Here is a 25,358-nt window from a genome sequence, read left to right as displayed (position 1 = left end):
GAGAATCTCCCAAGCTCTACAATTTAGGTGTGCTCACTGTGTCTCCTGAGCCTGCCGAGTGCCTCTCACTTAGGCAGGAACTGGGGAACTGGGCCTCTAGGGTGTTTTGTGCAGTCCAGCCTCCACATTGCTTCAGATGTGATGACATAGGTTTAATAGCCCTTTGACCTCCTCTTTCCTGGCACAGGTTTCTGCGCAATAAATTAATGGGATCAGAAAGGAAAAATATTTCTGTGGCAATTTGTGAGTAAAAACATTCATTCATTAATTAAACAAATAAACAAAAAGGCAGCATGTTTTCCGCAGACCCTGTCTTTTGGGTATGCCTACCCCTGTTGTCTCAATATGGCCCCTACTAACCAAGGGCGAGCATGCCACACCTTCCTCCTGCTCTCCCGTTTGGATGGACAGAAAGCCTGTTATTATTGATAGTTCAGCAGTTGGTCCTCTTGAAAATGAGATTTCATTTAAGTAAGACATTTTCATTACTGGATAGTGGGACTCTTTAATTTTATTCTTTTAGGGAGGCTAGGAAAACATTTACATTTGCTCCCATTTATTTTTCCTTTTCAGAGTCATAAAGAGTCATAGAGAACTCATTAGGGAATGGACTACCACAACAGCCTTAGGGAATGGACTACCACAACAGCCTTCTTTACTGCTTGAACCACAAAACTCGGGAGGAATAGGTGGACATTTGTTGTATTAGAAGCTTTCGTCTAATTGTAAGTGGTGCTTTTGACTGACCTTGGAAGTTACCTGTCTTTTTAGTGCTCTCATGCCAGCCTGTGGTCCACAGAAGTGTTAATAATCTGTTGGATTTACACAGTATCTTCCCAGAGGCTTGGTTGGACTCCTTTGTAATGGGGTTGATGGATTCACCCTGTACCTCTTGGCTTGCACAGGTAGCATTTCTTCTCTGTCCTTTCCCTTACATAACCAGCCTTTGCATAGGTCTCCTACAGCTATTTGTGTTCCAGTTCTTTTGTGCATTTGGATTTCCGTGCCAACTGCAGCTCCAACACTCCTTTCCGCTTCATTGTTCCCCCTCTATTGTTCCTGCTCCTCTAGTCAATGATTTACTCTGGGGTTTGATAACTTTCCTTGTGCTATTGAAAACCATAACTAATTAGGACAATGAGCTAGTTTAAAATCTTACAGCACAGAAAGCAGAAGGGTGGGTCTGAGGTGCGGTTGAATCTAGAAACAAGTTAGAGGCATTGGTGGGGACTGACAGGAGAGCGGGGCCCTGTCCTCTCCTCTGCAGATGGTCTTGCCTGCTTCTGTTTTCTGCCCAGGCCTTGGGAATCCTGGAGACAGTTCCGGCAGAAGTTGATCCCGGGGTGCCTTTCTTAGTTGAAGCCTGAAGGGTGTGGTGGATGAAGTGACACAGAGAACCAGGGAAGGGGCCTGCAGGTGGCTCAGCGCATGCTAAAGCTGGGTAGCTAGGACTGAATCCTAATGCAATGATTCTTGGTCTCCAGTAATTAACAGTCTAGGCTGGCTGTCAAGGTTTTCCTGTACCTTCTTCTCCAGCTTCCTCCTAAAAGCTGACAGAAGGCAGTGAGTCCCATCTACTGACACTTCCTGTGACCCTGTCTAGTGTCTGCCTTCTGTTTTAAACTGATAGCCTGCAGGGGGGCTGTATAAGCATCCTTTTGAATTTAGCTAATATTTGCATCAGGCACCTGGTTTCTGGCATGTTATACATGAATAACAATATAATGTCTTCTAGTCTGTCCATCTTGTTATAAGTGACAAGATGTCATCTTTTTTATAGCCACGTAGCTTTCCATTGTGTATATGTGTACCATACACCATTAGTGGGTCCTTGGGATGACTTCATCCAATAACTGTAAACAGTGATGTCATAAACATGAGAATGGGATCTTTTTGAGATTTGGTTCAGGTATTTGTTCACTTTTGATTGACTTAAGTTTTACAACTACATTATAACTCCTGCACCTGAAGCTCACAGATCCCTGTGGGAAAAGGAGTGGAAAGAGTGTAAAAGCCAGAGAATCAGGGAGTTTGCTATGGGATTGTGTCTCCTAAAATGTCAGAAGCTCCACCTGTGAAGTCTCATCAACAGGGCTGTATAAACATGACCTGAATAAGGATGACACCAGTGCACATGCAGATGTAGAAGGGGAAAGCTCATGAGATCTTAATCCTACACAAAGAACTACAGGCATCTAGGGAGTGCCAAGAGCTGGAGAAATAGTCTTCCTCAGGGAAGAGCACACCACTTGATTATCCAATACCAAACGGTCAGCTCTGAAAAAACATACATGCAAGTACCATTATACAGACTGAGCAAATTGTATTTATGTATTAATGCATGTGTGTGTGTGTGTGTGTGTGTGTGTGTGTGTGTGTGTGTGTGTGTAAGAAAAGTTAAAGAAAAAAAGAGGTCATGAATTTGAAAGGAAGCAAGGGGGCAGGAGACACATGGGCAGGTTTAGAGGGAGAAAGGGTAGGGGAAAATGATGTAATTATAATCTCAAAAAATAAAATATTTAAAAAATTGTACACAAAGTACACATGAATCAAAACATCATTTTGTATCCATAAATATGTAGTTAGTATAGGTAATTGACAAAGCAATGAAGACAAAAATAACAGAATTAATTTAGACTTGACTCTTTCTTTCTCTTCTTCTTCCTTCTTTTTTTTTTTTTTTTTTTTTTTTTGAGACAGGGTTTCTCTGTGTAGCCCTGGCTGTCCTGGAACTCACTTTGTAGACCAGGCTGGCCTCGAACTCACAGAGATCCGCCTGCTTCTGACTCCCGAGTGCTGCGACTAAAGGCATGCACCACCACCGTCCAGCTTAGAGTTGACTCTTATATAGTAGGTGTAATACTTTGGTTGTTATATTTTCTGTTAAATGCAAATGACCCTTAGAAGTTAGCCCTGCCCTGACAGTGATAAGCTGAATTTCCCATCCTCTTATTTATTTTACCTTTTAAAAACCAAAATCTTAGCCTTACTATATAGATCAGCCGTTAAAGGGATGCTGCTAGCTGGATGAGCTGCATTAGACTTAGTGTGTGTGTGTGTGTGTGTGTGTGTGTGTGTGTGTGTGTGTGTGTGTGTGTGATAATATTAACAGTGTCTGTAGGCTTATTTTCCCTTCTATGCATACAATCACATAAAGTGTTATGCTAACATAAAGTTTTAAATGCTTTTATTTTAAGTATCAGCCTGTGGGGGAATAATCAAGACCTAACAGAAGGGAAAATGAGGCTTATGACATTATCATGCAAAAAAGGAACATTATCATAGACTAGAGAGAAAAGCCATAAAAGAAGAGTCCTATCAACTTCATATGGTAAATAAAAAAGAACAATCGCTGCTATTAGTAAAGTACTAAAGTCGCTAACTCTAAATGGATCGACGGAAGATTGTTGAGTGGAAAAGGAGGTGGTTTGGTTTATCTGTTGACCTGGAAAATGAGTTTTCAGGGAAGAACATTCTGCTGAATGCTTTGAGAGCAGATGGCATGAACTGAGAAGTCATTGCTCTCCCTAACGGACGGCACACTGGGAATGTTGCTCCCAGGACTCTGGTTAGCTGATGACAGCATGGCCACAAAGCATTTCATAATCAAGGAAGGACCGTAGAAAACTCTGAAGAGAGAGACTGTAATTACATATATTCAATAGAGAATTCTAGAAGAATTCTGCCAAGTTCTCAAGGTGAGGATGCCTCTGTCGTCTGTGTGGATGTAACATAAGCAAACTTCAGAAGCTGCGGTTGTGGCCTTGGGGAAAACAAAACCAAGTGTATAAAACCTGTAAACCACGGGCTGGGAGATGACTCAGGTGGTAAAGTTCTTGTTGCACAAACCTATGGAGTCGAGATCAGTTTGCAGAATAAAGGAGAAAAGCCGTGTGGGCAGCAGGTACCCGTAATCACAGTGCTGGGGAGTCAGACAGGAGGATCCTGGAGCTGGCTTGATGACTAGCCTAACTGAATTGGTGAACTCTAGGCCAATGAGACATCATGTCTCAAAACATAAGGGGGAGTGACTGAGGAAGACACTCAATGTCGACCTTTATCCTTCTTGTGCACCTGTACACACATACATATACATGTGTATGCACACCAATTGGGTCATATGGAACCTGTCAATACTTTCAGCCATAGAGGAACACAGAACTTAGAGATCAGCCCTTCTCTTTGAAGTAACCCCAACGTATCAAGGGGGTCAAGATGGTTCCAGAGAGTCTTGCAGCTGTGCAGGTAGGAGTTTTGTCTACCTGGTGGTACCAAAGATCAGAGGACATAACAAAGAAGGGGAAAAGGGAGCAACCTAGATCCACTGCTCCACCGTACTCCCCTCCAACCCCAGGGAACTTGCACATTGTGAGGCATGCTAGATGTGCTGATTTTCTCCGGACACAGGCAAGTAGAACTTGCCATCAGAGCTGGCAGCAGTAGGAACATCTGGAGGTATTAGGGGTGAAAATGGGCATCGGGGAAGCTGAGCAGAGAAGCAACCTGAGACCACCCTGCCCCTTGACTCCAGCAGGCTTTACAAAGGCATGAACAACCTTGGGGTTCAGGCAGGTGCTTAGTTATAGCCCCTTGCTTTCCCAGCACCAGAAGACAAGAGAACTCTTTACCCTCCTCTCCTGTTCCCAATTTTCAGGCAGCCAGGCACAGGAGGAATCACATTGCCATGAAATGTGAAGTAAACTGATTTTATTTATTATTGAATGCAAAAGAGCACAGCTACTTCACACAAATGTAATCATGTAAACATTTTGTGGAACTTGAAACATTTAGTTTCCAGAGAGTAAAGTCCTTACGCAGATGATGACTGATAGCCCTGTCATTAAATTGCATATGTAAATTCCTTCATTTACATATGATGGTTGTTCTAGTCAGCCCAAACAAAATACTATACATTAGGTAACATAAACAATGAGCATTCATTTCTTCATAGCTCTGGAGGCTCTAGATCACAGTTCTCAACCTGTGGGTCACGACCCTTTGACAAACATTCATCTCTAAAAATATTTACATTACGATTCATAACAGTAGAAAAAGTAGCAACAAAAATAATTTTATGTTTGGGGGTCACCACCATAAACATGAGGGACTAGATTAAGGGGTGCAGCATTAGCAAGGTTGAGAAAACACTGTTCTAGATAAAAATGTGGAGTGATTGAGGTCTGGGTGAGGGCTCCCTTCAGGACCACACATGGAGGTTTTCTCTTTGTGTACTCACATGGCTGGAACAAAGAACAAACTCTGTGGTGTCCCTCCTCACAAAGGCTCTGATCCCTTCCTGGGCACTCCACCCTCATGACCTCACTGAAGCTGCCTGCATCCCTGAGGTCCTAATTCCATCTCACTGGGATTTCTTCAAGTGAGAACTTGGAGAAATAACTGATTCATCAACAAATGTCATCTCAAAGCTGTTTCATACAGACATAAATAACAAAGTTGTTTTAGGAATAATAAATAGGACATAAAGCATCAAATGCATATTTTAATTTTAAGTGAAATCGTAATGTCCTAGATCATTTTTTTTTTTTTTTTTTTTTTTTTTTTGGTTTTTCGAGACAGGGTTTCTCTGTGTAGCTTTGCGCCTTTTCCTGGAACTCACTTGGTAGCCCAGGCTGGCCTCGAACTCACAGAGATCCGCCTGGCTCTGCCTCCCGAGTGCTGGGATTAAAGGCGTGCGCCACCACCGCCCGGCTGTCCTAGATCATTTTTATAGTCATTAAAATGAGATAAAAATAAGCATTTCTATTTCCTGAAGGGGCGCCCACAGGTCATGTTCCTATGTCTGTAGAGTTTTGGGCAATATCCCTAGAGACTGTGCTTCTGCCCAGGGAAGTGTAGGGACAAACAGGAAGGTGTTCTTCCAGTGTCTGGGCAGGATGCTGTTTCCTGAGTATGATTTACTACAGCACGGCAGGGTCCCCAACCCAGGGAAGAGTAAACCCCCCTTAGAGTTTGTTCAGTAGCAGAATGCCAAACTCCGACTCCAGCACCTATTTTACAAGACTACTACAGCGATTGCCACAACCTGAGAGGATTAAATAATAAAAGTGTGTTGTTTTTAGCCAGGGAGATGGCTCAGCGGGTTAAGGAATCTCCCTCCAACACCAACAACCCGAGTTCAGCTCCTAGGTCCTCCAAAATGGAAGGAGAGAACCAAGTCCCTCAGGCTGTCCTCTGACCTTGACTCATGGGCCTTGGCCCATGTGCGATCACACGCATTATAAACACACAAACAGTAAGTAAGTGTAAGAGTGTATTATCTCATGGATGTGAGCGTTAGATGTCTTAGACCTGAGAAAGTCTGAAAGGTGAAAACAGGCCCTTTGAAAACTACAGGGCAAAACCATTTCTTGTCTTTCTAGCTCCAGGTGGTGGCTGTGGGTTCTCAGCCTTCCTTTGATTGGGGCAGAGACTGTAGGGGTGCTGAAATCTCCAAACCTATGAACTACCTTTCCTTTTTATAAGTCTTAAGTATTTTGTAACAGAATGGAAAGCTGACTAATAACTTATGAGGATACCAACTATAAAAGTTTAAGGAACCCTTCTCCAGTATGGCTTCATATTGGCTAATTACGTCTGTAACCATCTTTATATCCTATAAAGTCTTATTCTGGGATACCAGAGACTGGGATTTCAACATATGTCCCTTTATAAAAAGATTTTACTTTATCATACAGAATTACATAAGGGCACACACACAGACACACAGACACACACACACACACACACACACACACACACACACACACACACACACACACACACACATATTTGAAACAATCTATCCCCAAATCTGGCTCCCCTCTCTTCCTTGGATCTTCCTGCTCCTTATTGCTCCCCTGGACCATCTCGTCTGATTGTATCTATAAACTCTAGGATCCACAAATGATCTTTCAGAGACTGACTTAGTTGCTCTGTGTGGCTACCTGTAGTTCCATCCATTTTCCCACAAATGACATGCTTCATTCTTCTTTACGCTTTATCCCTTATCTGGTCCTTCATTGATGGACATGTAGTTTGGTTCCATATGTTAACTGTTGTAGGTCATGCTACAATCAACATTGATGTACAAGTGTTCCTGCTTTTTTCAGGGACACCATTCAGCACCTGACAGAACATTATACAACTTTATATCTTTGGTGAAGGTTGGGACTTTTTTTCTTAAGTTTTCTCAGTCTCCAACTCCTTTTAAAGGAGGCCCCAGCAGAACAAAGATCACTCTGTGTGGATCTTTGAATAACAGGGGTGAGAATTTCCTTAGTGCTGGGGAGGCTTGAGTGCTTTGTTTTGCTGGAAGCTTCTTACACCAAAGGAAGTTGCCGTGTGAGATACAGGAACACCTAGATGCATTCTAGGTTAAAAACAGAAGCACTGGAGGGTACTCCACACAATGCAGCCATCAGAACCAAAGAGAAGCTATTCCAAATGCTATGCTTATTTCTGCTTGGCGCTCTTTTGGGTTTGCTTTGCCATTCGGTTTGGAAAAGCTTTCAGGCATCTTTGCCACCTAATTATGGACCACTTCCAAAACCTTTCGGGGAGCTGTCATAAACAGCAGATATGCAGTCGAGGAGAAAGATTTGCTTTATAGGGTTTGATTTTTGCCTGTTAAGAATGAGCACATAAAACAGGCCATTTACAATGGCAAGAACTTTGCCAGTATTCTTTTCAGGGTAGATGTGTTATGTGACTTTTGATTATGTTAAGTCTCACAGACATGAAGTCATAACGATGGAAAGTTCACATTTAAGAAAAATGTCAAATGGAATGGCTGCTTTTCAAGAACCTCTCCCCTCCACTCCCGCACATTATTGCCTGAATCTTTATGGAGTTAACGAACATCAAAACCACCATGTAAACATGCAGGTGTGAAATGTAGCTCTGAGAACCACTAAGAAAACATTACTATTTGAAAAATTAAGCCACAGCAGGTGTGGTAATACATAGCAAAAATGTTCTTCCCATTATTCTGTTTCTCCAATTTCAAAAAAAAAGGTGTTAGAATCTGGATATGGCAGTAAGAGAAGGAAAACCCAGACCCCGCCCCCACCCCTCCACACGGCCCCACTCCACATCTCTTTGTGTCCTAGAATAGTGTGAACTAATTTAGGGTGCCACAAATGCTTGTTTAAAGCCGAGTAGAGCTTGTAAAACAAAGTCCAATCCATAAGTGTCAAGTGCCTTGTGAAACTAGTTTTTAATCTCTGTGCCTTAGGTGTCTGCTGCCACTGAAAGCTCTTTAGTGTGTCAGGCGTGGAAGGACAATCTTGATCTGGCTCTCTGAGGCTCCCCATGCTTCAGTCCTGCCTTTAGCACTATGAATTAATTGATTTAAATAAGTTTGCTCTTTTGGGAGAGATGGGGTTTCCAAGAATGATGATTATGGGATGAATTTAAAAGATTGTCTTTGGACAGTTGAACTAGCATGCTTTAGGAAAGATACATTTATTTAAAACAAGATACCACTATAACCCTATGGCAGAAATCTAAGTACTGACAATGTCCAGTTCTTCATGGATATGGGGCAGGATGCGCTCTTGTTCACAGCTGGGGGTGATGGAAAGTGCACAGCTGCTTCAAATGTAATCTGTCCCTCCTCTGCTCTCACTGGCTCGCTTCCTCCCTCCCTCCCTTCCTCTCTCCCTCCTTCCCTCCATCCCTTCCTCTCTCTCTTCTTCCCATCTTCCTTCCTTCCTTCCTTCCTTCCTTCCTTCCTTCCTTCCTTCCTTCCTTCCTTCCTTCCTTCTTTCCTTCCTTCCTTCTTTCCTTCCTTCCTTCCTTTCATTTTTTTGAAATAAGGTCTCATATAATCCAGGCTGGACTTGAACTTGCTATATAGCCAAGGATGACCATCAACTCTTGGTCCTCCTGTCTCTACTTCTACGTGCTGGGATTACAGGCATGTATTGCTATCCCTTTCTAATTTGGCAGTTTCTTACAAAACCAAACACAGTCTGAACCAGTAACTGTGATCCTTGATATTTATACAAACATGTTAATGATATGTCTACCCCCAAGCTTGCATATAATTCATAGCTTGTACATAATTCATAAATAGTGATATTGGGAGCATCCAAAATGTCCTTTAGTATGAGAGTGGATACATAAGTAGTGACATCCTCCCTCAGTGGAATATTAGATAGTAATGAATTAAACCTGTAACCCTGTATTTATCAAATCTCATTGAGCCTGAAATAAGCTATACACATTTAAAATAGCAACATATCAATATTGATATATCCACTGTAAAAAAAAAAGTATACCACACTAATGAAGATATAACCCCTGGGTAAATATGTGTGAAGAGAAGGGACAAGTGAATATTCTATGCTTTCTACTCAATGTATCTAACAACTTAAAACTGCTCTTTGGGAACGAATGTCTATGAAAGAAAGAACTATGAAGCCATAAGAAGATATAAAAGAAACTTAAAAAAATATATCTGCTAAATGAAAGAGATCAGCCTGAAAAGCTATTTACTGTGTGATTCTGACTGAATGAGAAAACAGGAAAACAAAACTATTTTGACTAAAACATTTGGTGGTAAGAGGGATGGCTGTGGGAAGTACAGGGCAGTTGTAGGGCGGTGACACTAGCAGTCATCATGGGGACATGCCCTTGCAGCAGAGCGCATGCGTCTGCTACAAAGAGTCCAGACTAGAGTGTGTGCTTTGTGAATTCGAATGACTTGACATTGGCCTGTCAATTGTAATGAATGTCCTAAGCCAATGGGATATATGAATAGTAATGAAACCCAGGGGAGGTGCTTGGGAATTTATGAAAGCTTTGTCGTTTCTGCTCAGTTTTTCATAAACCTACATGTCTAGAAAAGTCTATTTTTCACTTAAACATTTAGCAAAGTCATATGATCCCATTTTAGTTTCCACAAATACAATTTCAATAGAGTACACAAACACCCCACTTGGAGAACTTTGGTGATAGCCCTTTTCTGGTGCTTTACCCATCGTTATCTATAACTGTCCGCATAAGCTTAGTCTGGGAGGCAGCGTCCTCTTTTGGATCCTGTTGGCCTGGATGGGAAGAGCCCTTCCTTCCCACTGGTATACTTACTGTTTCGCGGCTTTCTCTGTACTGCTCTGCGTTTGGTTTTGAAATCTCCGGAGGCTGGGCTGCTCAGCAGCCCAAGTCTTCTTTCACGCTTACTCAATGTCTACTTTATACCTGGATTGCTGGGCAACTCAGTGTTTCCCTCTATAAGAAGGGGGCCCTGAACTTCCTCTTCCTCTTTGGTTTCTTCTAATTGCATTTGTCATCCCCTTCAGGGATGTTCAAGGGAGGAGGATGCAGTAGAAACAAAGGTGAACTTGCTGGACCAAACAGAGTTCCCTTTAGAATAGCCTAATGGAGATGAGGGCAGGAGTTGGTGTAAAATCTGTTAGTGACGCTGGCAGGTACTGATATGTCTCCACCTGGAAGGGAGCGCATTTGATCATTTGATCTGGTCCGATGCTAGTAGGTAGGGGCCTCTGCATACCCTTTACTTTATAATTTTTATAGTGAAAAGGTCTAAGAGGTAAAGGCAGACAACAGAGGTTTGAACCTGTTCCAGGGTGGGTGACTGGGTTGTCTTAGGTAGGCCTCACTTCACGCTCCTTAAGTGTAAGAGAATGACCAACCTCATCTGCTCTACGTTTAGCTACAGGGATGGAGCAGCTAACACACATGAAGCACCTTACATGGGGCCTAGTCATGTGCTGGCATGTGCCATGCCTTCCCCGCTGGTTTAATTTCACTCTTGGCTTTTTTTCTTTTAGTGATGGGCATCAAACTAAGGACCTTACTCACGGCAGGCTTCATTCCCAGTGCCCACCCCTGACTCTGTTTTTCCTTTTTATTACCTCAAAAGGAAGAATATAAGCCAGGCAGTGAACATTCCTTTCATCTCAGCACTCAGGAGGCAGAGGCCAGTGGATCTCTAAGTTTGAGGCCAGCCTGGTCTACACAGAATGTTCCAGGACAGCCAGGGAGACACAGAGAAACCTTGTCTTGAAAAACCAAAAAGAAAAAAAAAGAAAAAGAAAAAGAAACGTGTAATGTGTCCCAGTTTTATTCTTGCTTAGAAGGTTATAAAAACACTTTTTAATGTCAAACTAAACTCTACTTTTTCAATTCAGTTTCTGTCACTTGTCCTATATCCTCTGGACATGCTCTCAAAAGCTGTCACAAAAGGTGGCAATTACAATCCTTCCTGACTTGATTAAATAGCCCCAATTACTCTGACCTATTCAAAGAGAAGCTGCGAGCATCCCTTTGAAATGGTCCTTACCTCTGTCAGCGCTCTTCTGCCTTTCAGAACTGCAGGTTGCTGATCAGCATGCATGCACTCTGTGGCTTTCCTGTGGGACTGACTGATGCAGAATGTGCTAGAATGATTGCTTCCTAGCTTTGTGCATGCCCTGGTTCGTTCACTCCAGCATTCTGTAATGTCTTTCTTTCCCTCTATTTGACTGCTTCTGAGTCCTACCCTTTCTTTGTTTTTCCTAAAACAAACAACAAACAAACAAACAAACCAAAATATTACTTTATTCCAGGCTTGGTAGTACAAATCCCAGCACTCAAAAGGCCGAGACAGGATTTGAGTCCAGTCTTAGTTTATGGTAAGAGTCTGTGTAGAAACAAACAAACAAACAAACAAATACTTCTTGTTAAGATCAAGTCTCTGGAACTGGGATTTCCGGGTGTGACTACTATGTTATCCACTTAGCAACGGTGTCCTGGCCCACATTTCTTCATTTTTCTGAAACTTGGTTTCTTCACCTGTTAAATGGGTTGAACACAGAATCGTCTCTAAAGATCTAGGGATTTAATGTGTTGCTAGATACACAGTTCTCTGCCGTGTGGATACATGGAACACACAACAAATATTAGTTATTTAAAAATCTTTTTATTTTGAAATTATTTTAGACTGTCAAGAAGCTAAAAATACCTACTTACATGTACCCCAAGATAGCTAAGAATGCAGCCCACCACAAAATTATAAACTTACTTAAAATGGTATGAGAATTTGTTTGAATGATATTTTTGTAACTTGATTGCATAGTTCTTGATTGTGAATTTTGAAGATGACACATGGAAGAAAATTGGATACTAACTCCATGAGGTCATCTCTAGATGATATATAACACCTGATGTGATAGAAGTACCCTATAAATAGTTGTCACATTGTAATGTTTAGAGAGTAATTACAAACAAAACATTTCTCCCCATATTCAGTTTGGACACAACCACCATAGACCCAACTATGTAGCAGAGGTCAGCAATAATGCAACTCTTCCCCCTCAAGCATTTTGGAGTGCCTCCTTATTGCATGCGAAGATGGAGACCATTAGATCTGGAGGCCAACTGTACTTCCAAGATCCACTGAGCTTACATAGTGTCATGTGATTTGTTCTGGCCAATTACAGTGGAGTGGAGCTGACATGTCATTCCTACATTGAGATAACTGAGTGATTCTCACAGTGCTCCTCTGTTTCTGCTGCCCAAGTGACATCACATCAATTCTGAAGCCAGAGGAAAGCAGCCCAATGTCCCTAGTCATCACTTCAAACTCTATTAACTGTTAGGTTGTGATTGAAAGAAGTAAAGCTTTCTTGTGTTAAAGCATTGGAATTGGGGGATGTGTGTCAAGGCACTTAGTGTTAATTATTCCAATAAGCAGTCAGTTGCATTTCTGAAAACGAATCCTTTGATTCACAGTCTCCAGGAAGCATGTGAAAGCATGTAAGCAACTTCAGAAAGCAAGAGCATGAGGAAAGCTTCATTTCTGGTGTGCAATAAATAAATGAGATAAAATAAATGTGGGTATTATGTGTATAATCTCAAGTAGCAGAGAGGGTCTCTTCATCTTATTCGAGCCTGAGAAGGATTGTCAGCAACAGATGTGTCAAAAGATATAAATACAGAACCTCAGAGGGTCTGGTCAGTTGAGGGGCTGTCCCTGCAGTGTAGGGTGGGTAAGCTTTCCCCCATTGGGAGGGTAGAGCCAGACACTAGAGGAAAGGGTCAAGGGTCTGTAGCATACAACTACTGACTCCATTTCTCACTATGAAATAGAATACTCTTGTGTTCAATGAGGTAGTTTTCCAGGACCCAGATTTAAGATATTTCACCATTTGCCTCAAATGACCTCTTAGACCAAGGAGCAGGTGGAAATCTTCTGTTTTGAAATGTTTTATTCATTTTTTTAATTGTTAATTTTTAGAATTTTTATCAAAATGTACTGTGTGGTGGGGGGTACATGTGAAGGTCAGAGAAGGACTTTGTGAAGTTCTTCCCTCTCGTCACCTGCCTTTATGTGGGCCTCTAGGGATCAAATTCCGATTTCTAGGTCTGCGTGTCAAACACGTTTACCCACTGAGCATCTCACCTGTCCTCAAGGTCCCTTCAAGTGAATGCAAACTGTCCTTTAATGAAAGAGGACGTATTTCAGGCCATCCTAGAGCAGTGAGCATTCAGCAAGACTCTTGGCTCCAATGTTCCCTTTTGAAAGGGCTTCTGTTTTTATTGACTCCAAGTTCTTAATAAATAACTGTAGACTCACGAATCATTTAAACATTCATTGGTTAATACCCATCACCTGGGGACATCCTTTTGTCTTTTCATTAATTGATTATTGGCTTAATTCTACTGAGTTCACAGGGAACCCCCTCTGTATAAAGCTCAGTCTTTAGAGATTAATAGAAATCATTCTGATCCTACAGATAGTCAGTTGCTGTGAAAATTCTTGTGTCCTTGAACGTGATATAAATACAGTGTACCTGTATATGAAATTCTCAAAAAATGGTTTACAAATTTTAAAAACTGTGATTTCTTTTCATCTGTTCTCATGATTTTTTTCTTTTCTTTTTTAAAAAAATTTAATTAAATTCTGAAATTCATCCTTCTCCCCAAATGTGATTGTACTGACCTCAGGGTAGAAATTCCAGATAATGAAATTAATGCTTCAGAGTTTAAAGAAGAATCTGAGGAATAAAAATGAAACACATCAGCGACGGATTTAGCTAAGTCCAGTCACCCCAGAACTAGTTAACTGCGCTGTCATGTATTTTTGTCTGGTATCAAAGTAATTACTGTGGTGGATATTTAAAATGAATGAGGTAGCCAGGTGGCGGTGGTGCACACTTTTAATCCCAGCACTCTGGAGGCAGAGCCGGGTGGATCTCTGTGAGTTCGAGGCCAGCCTGGTCTACAGAGTGAGATCCAGAACAGGCACCAAAACTACGCAGAGAAACCCTGTCTTGAAAAAACAAAACAAAACAAAAAAACAAAACAAAACAAAACAACAACAACAACAAAAAGAATGAGGTGACTTATTCACACAACAAAATACTTCCTGTGGGAAAAATGTTGTGTTTTTAATATACAAGTTTTGTGGAATATGTTCTGTGCCCCTAAAAAGCCCACAATCTAATGTGCTAGGTACTATTCTTTTAGTGAATAGATTTTTTTAAAAACATAATACGATAGTTTCTTTTTCTGGGATGAATGTTCTTGCATTGTTCTAGTGACTGGTGAGCAGGTGGTACCTGTTACATCCATGCACCTTCATAAAATTTATTTTTAAACAATGGTTAGCATTAAGAGCTATTTCAGGAGTTGGGGAGATGGCTCAGCTGTTAAGAGCACTGGCTTCTTCTATAGAGGACCAGGATTTTGCTCCTAGCACCCTCATGGTGGTTCAAAATTGCCTATAACCCCAGTTCCAGGGGAATCTAACACCTTCTGGCTTACCAGTAGCACCAAGCATACACAAGAGGCACACATACATGCATGTAGAAAAATATTCATATACATGAAATAAAGATAAATCTTAAAAAAGGCCTACTTCATATGTAGCACTGAATGACAGAATTTCATAGAAATGTATCCAAGTTTAATAACAACAATAATAATGAAATCTTCGGAATTACTTCCCAGACTGTATACATGGATATTTAAGATCTCTAAATAATAAAAGGCCATGTTTCATCCAGTTCAGTACACAGGAGTATATCTGTCCGAGGGACACAAACTAGGAACTGGGAGGATGTGTCAATAAATGTACCGCAGGGAGGTACTTGGAGGAAATTCTGTTTAAGGGTGTGCTGCTACTGTACATTTCCCACAAGTTCAGTGATAAGCAGTGATTGTGCTACAGCCCAAATTAGGCCACAGTGGACTGTTTACCTCACATAGTATTGACTACATATCAAGACTTGATTTATTGTTTTGTCGTCTAGACTTAAGATGATGAAGATTGAAGGTTAAAGTGGATCGTGTCTTCTGTCTGCAGCACTATGTCATGAATGGTGCAAGCACTTCACTGAACAGTCTTCTGATACTGGAAAGTGATCAGGCCTAGAAGGGTCGGTCACTCAGCAACCTTGGGTGAATGACATGCTTTAGTGTCAACATGAAGGAGAATATCAGAAAGCATTCATGTCTGAACTCTACTCACATACTCATACGTTCATTTCAACCATGGGCTTTCTGTTGGTAGAATGTGGCAAAAGTTAAAGAATCAAAAGGCTATTCAAATTTAGGATAAATATATTACATGTTTTGTTATTCATAAGTTGTGTGCAACACATAGGTCCTATCAGTCAGGTTTGCAGAGAGCCTATGTCGTGCTGGTAGATAAGCATGTTTCCTTCTCTGAAGAGCCGGATGGTCCACATCCATCAGGACACCACCACTCTCCTTCCCCTGGAACTGCAAGGAGATGGCTTGTTATTGTATCTATGGACTTTCTGAGAATCTTAGGTTGAAACTTAACAATTGTTCCTGACTTAAATATGACAATGGCTTCTTTATTAATTTCTCTATGAAAGTTTTCTTACAACTTGAATTTTTCCTCTTGTTGTTCCCATAAAAGCTACCGGGCCTCTATTTTTTCACAGAATTTTTACCTCTTTAAGAGTTTCTCTGTCTTTTTATAATACCACATATATTGTTCTCTACCTTTGGCCAGAAAGCTTTTCTTATTAATGTGACATCCCCCTTGAAGCTCCTCCCAGGGTTCTTCTGTCTGATTTGGGTACAAGAATGTCTTGTACTCTCCATCTGAGGTACCTTTGCTCCTCCTGATGATCCTGGTAGGAATTGAAAGGAAACATCTGGAGACACTCTTCACCTCCCTGGGTGTTGCTGCATTGATTCTTGCCCAGTACTCATAACAGAGTATTTTCAAAACAAAATTAATATTTTAAATTTTAAATCAAGGCTTTATTCCTTTTCAGTGCTACAAATAATCTTACTACATGAAAATAGAATTTATCTAGTGAGTGCTTAATGGTTGGGTTATACACAGCCATTTGCATTATTTCCTGATACCTCATGTTTGTGTCAGTTTCTTTTCCTCATTATAAAGGTTATGTAAGACAAGGAACTTGTAAAGAGAAATGATTTACTTTGGTTCACGTTTGGGAGCCTCCAGTCCATGATTGGTTGGCCCCGCATCTTCGGTTTGTGTTGAAGCATCACATCGTGGCGGGGCACCCAGTAGAGCAAGGTGACTTTCTTCATGGCCAGGAAACAAAAGAGAACACGGAGGCGGGGAGGGCCCCACAATTCCCTTTAGTGCCACGGCATCAGTGAATGAAAGAGTACCCACTAGGTTTCCTGTCTGAAAGGCTTCATGGCCTCTTCATAGGAAGAGAACGCCACTACCTAAGCAGTAGCTGCACTGTTCTCTGAGGTTTACAAAGAACACACTGAGAAGGAAAAGACTGCTTGCTCAGAGTCTCAAGGGGCCAAACTCAGACTGAGAGCAAACTCATCTGGCGCCGTGAGTGTCACATGGTACCTATTGTCCCTCGCCAAGATCTTGTGCTGTTTTCTTTTGTGTCGACTCATTTGCCTCGACTCCAGTTTTTAGTATCAGTGTTTCAATCGTTTTCCTTGAAACTGAGTCTGAAGTCAGGGCTGTTTTATCACTATGACACTGAGATAATGTGTTTTAAAAATAAACAGTAGTGAAAGGATCCTTGGGCTTCTCTCAGCCCATGTCACCATGGCCACCAAACCCTGACTCTAGTCTCTTCATCTTATCCCTCACCTAATACTCGGATTCCTCAGGTCAGGCTCTCCCATCTCTATTGGTTCCATACGAAGTGACTCTGTCACCTTTAAGATGTAGCTCCTTCTTTGCCAGTAGGTTTCCCAACTTCTATGTCCCCACAGGTGTCTGGAGCTCCAGCCACACCGAATGCCTTACAGGTCCCGTCATGATTTCCCACAAGCTCTCTGTCTAGAGCCCTCATTCCCCATCTCTCCTTTCTTCTCTCATCTGTACTTCCACCTGTTTGCCCTGACTGCTTTTGAGCTGGATCAGCCTGACCAAGTTAGATGCCCTTCCCATGCCCATGACTTCTCAAGGCCCATGGTCTTCTACTTTGAGCATTGTAGGGATAGTGGTGCTTTCTTTTTCTCTATTTTCAATGGTGGGAGGTAATCCATGAGCTCTGGAGAGGGAGAGTGACTGAACACAACCCCTTTAGAGAAGGTGACTCAGGACATTTCTGTGAGATGAATAAGGTTTGCCTGTTCAATCACTCACATCGACTGTGAAAATTGTCTGTTCTTCCTTAGAGGCAAAGAGTTCTGTGGGTAGAAGGAAATGGATGGTGGTGATAATTACATTATGAAATGCAGCAGCAGGGAGAAATGTCGAGAGTAATTACAGATGCAACTGTGCCAGGAAAAAGTACCTGCTGAGAACTTGGGCATTCTAGTCCTTTGGACCATGCCTTCCAAGAAAATGGAAGATTGGATATTAGGATCATCCTTTCAGGGCTGTGTACCACAGAGTTTATTCACACTTACCTGTATTATCATTCTTAACATACTTTCATATAGTTCTGAGATATAGAGGCTCCTGGAAGATCTGATTATTCCCCAATCATAGTAATATGTGTAAATTCATTTTAAGAACATAGGTGTAAAATTATTTTAAGATTTTATTTGGAGGCATATCATTATTCTTCCTACCAGGAAATAAATAAATGAAATGTTAACATAAGGTAATGCAACTTTATTTGCAGACACCTTAACACATAAAAAAATGTAAGTCAAAATGAATGCAAAGTAACTCAGTGAAGGAACTTCAGGAAGCCATTCTCAGGAGGCTGCCTGTGTTTGAAATGTCTTTGGGACTTCTTATTCAGAATTATCTTGGAGCATGTGGCATAGAATTTTTACTAGCATTGGCAAATTGATGTCTATGTACAAAGGTCTGTGAATAGAATGAATATCTGTCTGAACTATATTATTGCCCTCTTTATTTAATGTGATCATTCTATTTATGATAGAAATTTATGTTCCTTTGGAGGACAGAAAAGACTATTTTAAAAATTTCACGTAAGTATTCTGTATCTACATCTTTTGGCCCCTCCTCATCTCTCTAACCCCTTCTGAGCTTGGCATCAAACTCATGAATTTATGTGTTGTTATTTCACACACACACACACACACACACACACACACACACACACACACACACCATATATATATAAACATTAACATAAAAATATATAATATTAATCTACTGAGTCCATTTAGAGTTGCTTCTTTGTATATGATTTTAGGGTTGACATTGGTATTGGATAATCAGTTGGGGGTTGATCCCTGCGGAAGATAAGTTCTCCCTCTCACAGTAGTGGTTAACTGTCAGTAGTCTTCATTTAGGGGAAGGCCTAGGGAGATTTCCCCTTACATGTTGGCATGTCAACTGGTGGTGTCATTGTCCAGGTCTTGTTTAGGTTACCACATTGTTGAAGTATCATGGGAAAAGCTTCCATGTTGTTACTAGAAGATAAAATTATATATTTATATATATATATATATATATTTACTATCATCTTTATTAGTGAGATTTCAGACAAATGTCACAGTGGATTTCCTGGTCCTCTGGCTCTTACAGTCTTTGTGCTCTGTCTTGTGAGATGTTCCCAGAGCTTTAGGTATAGGAGTTGTGTTGTAATGTATCCTCTGGAGCTGGGCTCCCCATGATCCCTTGTTCTCTACATTTCGACCAGTTGTAGCTTTCCGTAATGATCTCCATCTGCTAAAAGAAGCTTCTGTAAAAAAGAATATTAACACGGTCTGTCTTTTAGGTTAGTAAGCATTCTTGGAAAAAAGCAACCAACCAAACAAACAACAAATCACGTGGGTTGAGAGCCTGGAGATGATGGAAGGTTAGGAATTCTCACCCAGTGACTGCTCTGAGATTCATATGTCAGTTCCGTGGGGTGGAATTTCCCCATTCCCATTTCTGGATCCTGTAATCACTTGGGGGAAGCTGTGGCTTCAAAGGTTATCTTTGATTTATTTTAGACTTCTGATCATCCCCCTTTCTAAGTAAAGAAAAGTAGCACAATGATTAACCAAAAAATATCCCTTAATGTAAGTAGAATATTACTTTAAAATGCCCCTTTTTCCAGTGTGAAGAAAGCCATAGAACAACTTTTTGAGCTGAAAACTAATCAAAATAAATGAAAATCATTCTATATTACATTTATAGAACCTTATAATATGCTATAATATTTTACTATCTTCTATATTAGTGAGAATATTTCAGGCTAAACCCAGTATCGTGAATACAGTGTGTGATATTTTATGTCAAAAAAGAACCACACAAAACATGGAACCTCCCTTGATGGTCAAGGAAAGAGAATATCTCATAGCATGTGCATATTACACTAAGATGAAATTCTATTTTATGTGCCTTATGCTTTACCTGTTTGTACTTAATATCACATCATTAATACATTGCCATTTCATTAAATATTTTATTACATTTGAATATTTTATTGAGAATTTCATGCAATGTGTTTTAATTATGCTCACCCTCTTCCTCGACAACTCTTCAAGACCCAACCCCCTTCCCTCCTCACCCGTCCCATCAAGGTCAATTTATATTGCCCAAATATTTCTGAGTATGTGGCCTTCTACTAGAGTATGCTCTATTTATTAGGGCTTAGCTCTTAGAGAAAAATTACCTTCCCTCTCCCAGAAGCTGACGATGTCCAAACTCTCCTTGGTTAGGGGTAAGACTTCATTCCCTACTCCCCTTTCCTTTTTTTAAAGTTGTTTTATTTTATATTTTATTTGTTATTTTATTTTAAATTTATTAATTTATTTAATTACACTCATGATATTAATTACATTTATAGTATTCATTGATTACATTCACAGTATTCATTCAATAATTACATTTATGATATTCATTAATTACATTAATTGCATTGATTTATTACATTCATGATATTATGTCCTGATGCTACTGTCTATTTGTGGGGTTTTTCCATCATACAAAACAGAGATTCTGTATGTACTGTATCAAGCTGATGAAAGAAAATGCTGGCTGTACTTTCAGAAGGGGAGGCTAAAATCATTTTAGATTATGGATTAGCCTATAGAAAAATGTCTGCCATAAATCAAACAGTGAAGGGGAAGATGAATAGGAATCTCACTTATACAACTTAAGTAAAACATAGCTTTCTGAACAGATGAAGATAGGTTTCATCTGTATCCCAGAATTTAATCAATATTTATATGTATAATTCAGCTATCATTTGGCTTAAAAGGGCTTATTAGGAAATGTTGTCATTTTTACTATTTTCTACAGAGAAAATATTTTACTGTTTAAAACAACCCTGGACTTTTGAATTATAACCTGTTTTTATGTTCAAGCTATCTGTGTATTATTTCTCCTGAAGTTGTACATAAAATGTTTTTACATTTAAAAAAGGACAAATACTATAGAATTGTATTACATGAAATATATAGAATATACAAATTCATAGAGACAGAAAGATTAGACGTTATCTCAAGATGGAGAAGAAAGGAATATAGAGCAACGATATCCTCCTCCCCTTTCCATGCTGGGGTTTGGTCTGGCTTAAGCTTGCACAGATGTTATACATGCTGTTGTAACCACTGAGTTCGTATGTGCAGCTGCCTTGCTCTGTGCAGAAGATACTCTTTCCTGGTAGTCATCTACCTCTTCTGGCTCTTCCACCCCTTCCGCCCCTTTTCCACAATGATCCCTGAGCCTTGGGAGGAGGGGTGTGGTGTATATGTAGGGCTGAACAGTCTGCCATCTTGTCTTTTTCTCTGCACCTTGACTACTTTTGGGTCTTTGTATTAATCACTCTCTACTGCAAAGCTTCTTTGATGAAGGTTAAGAGATCCCTTAATTTATGGGTGTAACGATGACTCATTAGGAGTTGGTTTAATACTATGTCCATTTGGTTTTCAGTGGCTGCATTCCATTCCATCATGTATATCCACACTGTATGGAGGGCTTCCCTACTCACAGCAGATAGTACGGCTGCACCCTTAATGCTAAAACTATCATTAAAATGAACTGCCCAGTTGTGGAATGAGGTTTGTATCTAGGTGAAGTTGGAGAGAGGTGGTGAATATCATTATGAAACAATGTACAAAATTCTTAAAGAATTAATAAAAATATTATAAAATGAAAACTACTAAAACATATTGCCCAGGGCTGGGTTGTAGCTCAGCAACAGGGATTTCCTTAGCATCTGCAAGGCTCCGAGTTCACTCTTCAGCACCAACCACCAAAATAAATCAACAAATAAACAAAAATTTACAAAATTTATTGTCTATGTATGCTAATTCACTAATATTGTAAGCGTTCACATAAAACACATTTAGCCAATTTAAGGTAAACTACTTTATTAAAAAAAATGGAATTTTTACTTTTAGCAAAGTTGACATTTTTCACGTATTTGTCATGCTATTTTCTTCAGTCTCAAATTCTGCTCTATTTAATATAAATATTGTCCCCTAAATGTTCTGGTCATTCCTGTTTTTCTAGATATATTGTCTTCTCCTTTTTTCTTATGCTTTCAAGCCATGTGGTTGTAGGCCTCCCTATAAGCAGCATGGAACTTGGTGTCCAGAAGTTCTGTCTTTCACTGAGGTGTTAACCTGTTGACATTCATCATTATGCTTTGGTCTTTCAAAACCTTTTGACTTTAAATGTTTCTTGCTAGTCTCTATTGCTCATTACCTAGATTATATTTGTGTTTCTTTTTTTTTGGTAATGTGAAAGGTACAGAGATGATGCTCAATGTAATGGTGTTAACTTACTGTTTTAAAAAGTAAAAATGGAGTTGGATGTGGTAGTACCTGCTTATAATCCTCTATTTGGGAGTGATGAGAGAGGACTTAGAATTTCATGGCTAGTCTTGACTACACAGTGAGTTTGAGGCTGGCCTGGGCTATATGATACCCCCCCCCCCCCCATCTTACACCACAAAATAAACAAAAATTGGATTGACTCATATTAGCTCTGAAGGTTAATCTCAAAAAAGGAGTAAAAGAAAAAAAAGCCAAAAAACCCAGGAGCATTGCTGGAATACGCACTGATTGTCACAGAAGTCTGCTCTAAAGGTCAAAACTCATTTGATTTAAAACTGTTGACATTTTTATGTAAAAAAACATAGGGGTATATATCAGGCTTCTTGAAATTTTCCTACTTAGGTCTCCTTTTCATCCCATAAATTTTTACATGACTCCAGGTAAACACATGGATAACATAGGCATGCAAGCAAAATGTTATTGGTGATTAATCATAAAGAAATGTGGTTTAAAGCAATTTTTGGTAGATCATATAATTTTCCAAAATGAGATGGCTGTGCTTGTTTATATTTACATAACAAATTAAACCTTTAATGGCCTTAGAAAGTCTTGAACGTTTTTCAGTTGATTGATACCTTTATAATTGGTAGTGCTGAGAACAATGCTCTGGATATACACACAGTAAAAAGTTATGGTAGTATGAAATCCTTTTCCAGTCTCAATCAAAATTATTTTAGCAATTTGTTTTCATGAGCCTTAATTCAGCCATTCAAACAACAGTTTTAAAAACCAGACATCTAATGCATATGCTTTGGAGATATATTGACTTGATGCTTACATGCTGAGAAATGACAGTAGGAAAATATTAAAAGTCTTGCTTTCCATAATTAAACCATTATGTTTCCACATGAGCAAAAATATTTGATATGTACAATAAAAATCACTGCAATTCATAGCATACTACAATCTTAAATCTAGTTGAAGTTGTAGGCAGAAGTTTCTGTCCCTCCAGCAACTCTCAAATACCCAGTAGCTGCTTCCCAAAATACCACACAGAGGCTTGTATTAATTATAGATGCTCAGCCAGCAGCTCAGGCTTATTACTAGCTCTTACACTTAATTGACCTGTAATTCTTATCTACGTTTAACCATACTGCTTGGCACCTTTTCTCAGTACACATTCTCATCTTGCTTCCTCTGTGGCTAGCTGGCGACTCCTGACTCCACCCTTCCTCTTCCCAGTATTCTTTTTGGTCAACCTGCCTGTACTTCCTGCCTGGCTACTGGCCAATGTTTTATTAAACCAGTTCGAGTGACAAATCTTTACAGAGTACAAGAGAGTTATTCCACAGCATGAGGTGATTCAGACAGTGTTTGTTGGCAATGTTGGGCTTGAAGGAATCCACTGTACAAAGTGCTGAAGCCCTGTGCTCAGAACCAAGGTTCCAGTGAGGTCATGCCAGGGACACTTCAGATTCACTTTGGGGTTGATTTAGAATTAATTTTTGATTATTCTATATTCAGAAACCTTTTACAGTTGTCAGATTTTGTGACTTGTATTCAGTGTCATGACCTCATGTAGGGTCACTGTTATTTACTAAGCTGCGCAATGTTATTCATTAAGCAGCGCTGTTTACAGTGTGAGAAAAGCCATGAGGTACAATAAACACACTTAAGAGTTTATTAAGGGGAGGAAATAAAAGGGGGTGCTTAGGCCTATGGGAAGATCATGCAGGAAGAGAAGGAGGGATATGTGGAACCCGCTTTTATAGGTTCCCCCTGCACATGCGCATATGGGCTTAGGTAGCTACGCCATGCATGTGCATAGATTGCATGGTCATGTTGCGTGCAAGTTACATGATCACACAGTGCACAGATTACGTAGGACATAAGGCCCTGGGATGACTAAGCATCTTGCCAGCACATGCACAGTCATGGAGGAGTGGCTAGGAATTCTAACAGTCACGATGCACAATTTAAAAAGCGGTGTATATTAAGGTCATTTTAAAAACATGTGGCTCCACCAATTTGACCCCTTGTTTACTTCAGAACTCTAAAATGAAAGTGATGATTATGAAACCCTTTTCCAGGCCCCTGTCTCTGCTGTGTACCCACTGACCACTCGATCATACAGAGATGAACAGTAACAATGAAGGACTAGCAAGGACATTCATTGGCATGTTAGACCTTTCATGAATCATTTTTCTTCTTGGATTCAGTTTCTCATTTCAGAGTTTAAGAGTGTAGGACATATCTGTCACTTATTGTGTCACAGAGGTTTTAATCTTCTGGGATGAAAAACATTATTACGTATGTATTGGAACAGCTTTGGGATCAAACCTCATATAGAACAAGAAGCACAAAGGCAATATAATGCATATAAATTATTTTATTTTAAATGCGTGTGTGCGCAGGCAGGGGAGTGCAGGTGCCCTCAGAGGCCAGACATATCCGATCCCCCTGAAGTTAGAGTTACAGGCAGCAGTGGATCACCTGACATAGAAATCTGGGTCCTAGACAAGAGCAGTAAGTCTGTTAAGTACCGAGACATCTCTCTAGCCACTCCAATGTTTTAAAAGAAAGGGATGAAAGAGTGTGAGCTGACCCAAGACTATGTGTCTTGATCCAAAAGGTGGCTATGCACTTATAACAATGCGTAAAATGCCACTAAGCTAAGGAGGTGTGCTTTATAGACTCATGCTAAAAATGAATTGCAAGGTGTTGAAGGTAGTGTTTTGAGGCTGGATGGTACCATGAGAATCCCACAGGGAAAGGCTGGTAAGATAGCAGCCCTTAGTATACTTGGCTTCTCAGCTGGTGAGTTACAGTTGTAAAAGATGAATTTATCATATCTACTTAGTGAAGCCGTAGGGAGTACTGAATGAGTGACAGGGTACAGAGAGCACCTGGTACTAAGTGATTGAGATTTACTTTTAAAAAGAAACAGAAAGAGTATCACACAGGTAAGTCAGTTTCAAGGAACTTAGAGACTCCCATCACTCTCTTGAAATCACCCCATCATCAATAAAGTATAGACATCTCAGTGTTAGAGAGACTGGAGGAAAAGGCAGACGTATTTTATTGATGATATCGCAAATTCTTATTTTTTTTTGAGAATCACCTGGCAATTTGTAATAAGTCACATAGTTGATTATGGTTTTTAAGTTGCTAATTCCCTACTTCAGACTGTAGACTAAGGAAATAGCTCAACAAAACCCACAAGATTTATTTAC

The 25,358-nt window shown here is 40.1% G+C and overlaps 1 protein-coding gene across 4 annotated transcripts in view; it reads left to right on the top strand.

Moving 5' to 3' along the window:
• Csgalnact1 (chondroitin sulfate N-acetylgalactosaminyltransferase 1) overlaps positions 1 to 25,358 on the top strand; it is a 334,889-nt gene that overhangs the window by 118,417 nt on the left and 191,114 nt on the right. The window contains exon 3 of one of the 4 annotated variants that reach the window (XM_052752409.1): positions 574 to 725. The exons of the other annotated variants lie outside the window; for them this stretch is intronic. The gene's annotated coding sequence lies outside the window, so the exon portion shown is untranslated. The remainder of the gene's footprint in view (positions 1 to 573; positions 726 to 25,358) is intronic. 4 annotated transcript variants of the gene reach the window in all.

Source organism: Peromyscus californicus, unplaced genomic scaffold (genome assembly GCF_007827085.1).
Source record: "Peromyscus californicus insignis strain IS unplaced genomic scaffold, ASM782708v3 Scaffold_23__1_contigs__length_62951481, whole genome shotgun sequence".
In the NCBI taxonomy this organism is placed as follows: Eukaryota; Metazoa; Chordata; class Mammalia; order Rodentia; family Cricetidae; genus Peromyscus; species Peromyscus californicus.
This window is presented reverse-complemented; position numbering and strand designations above follow the sequence as displayed.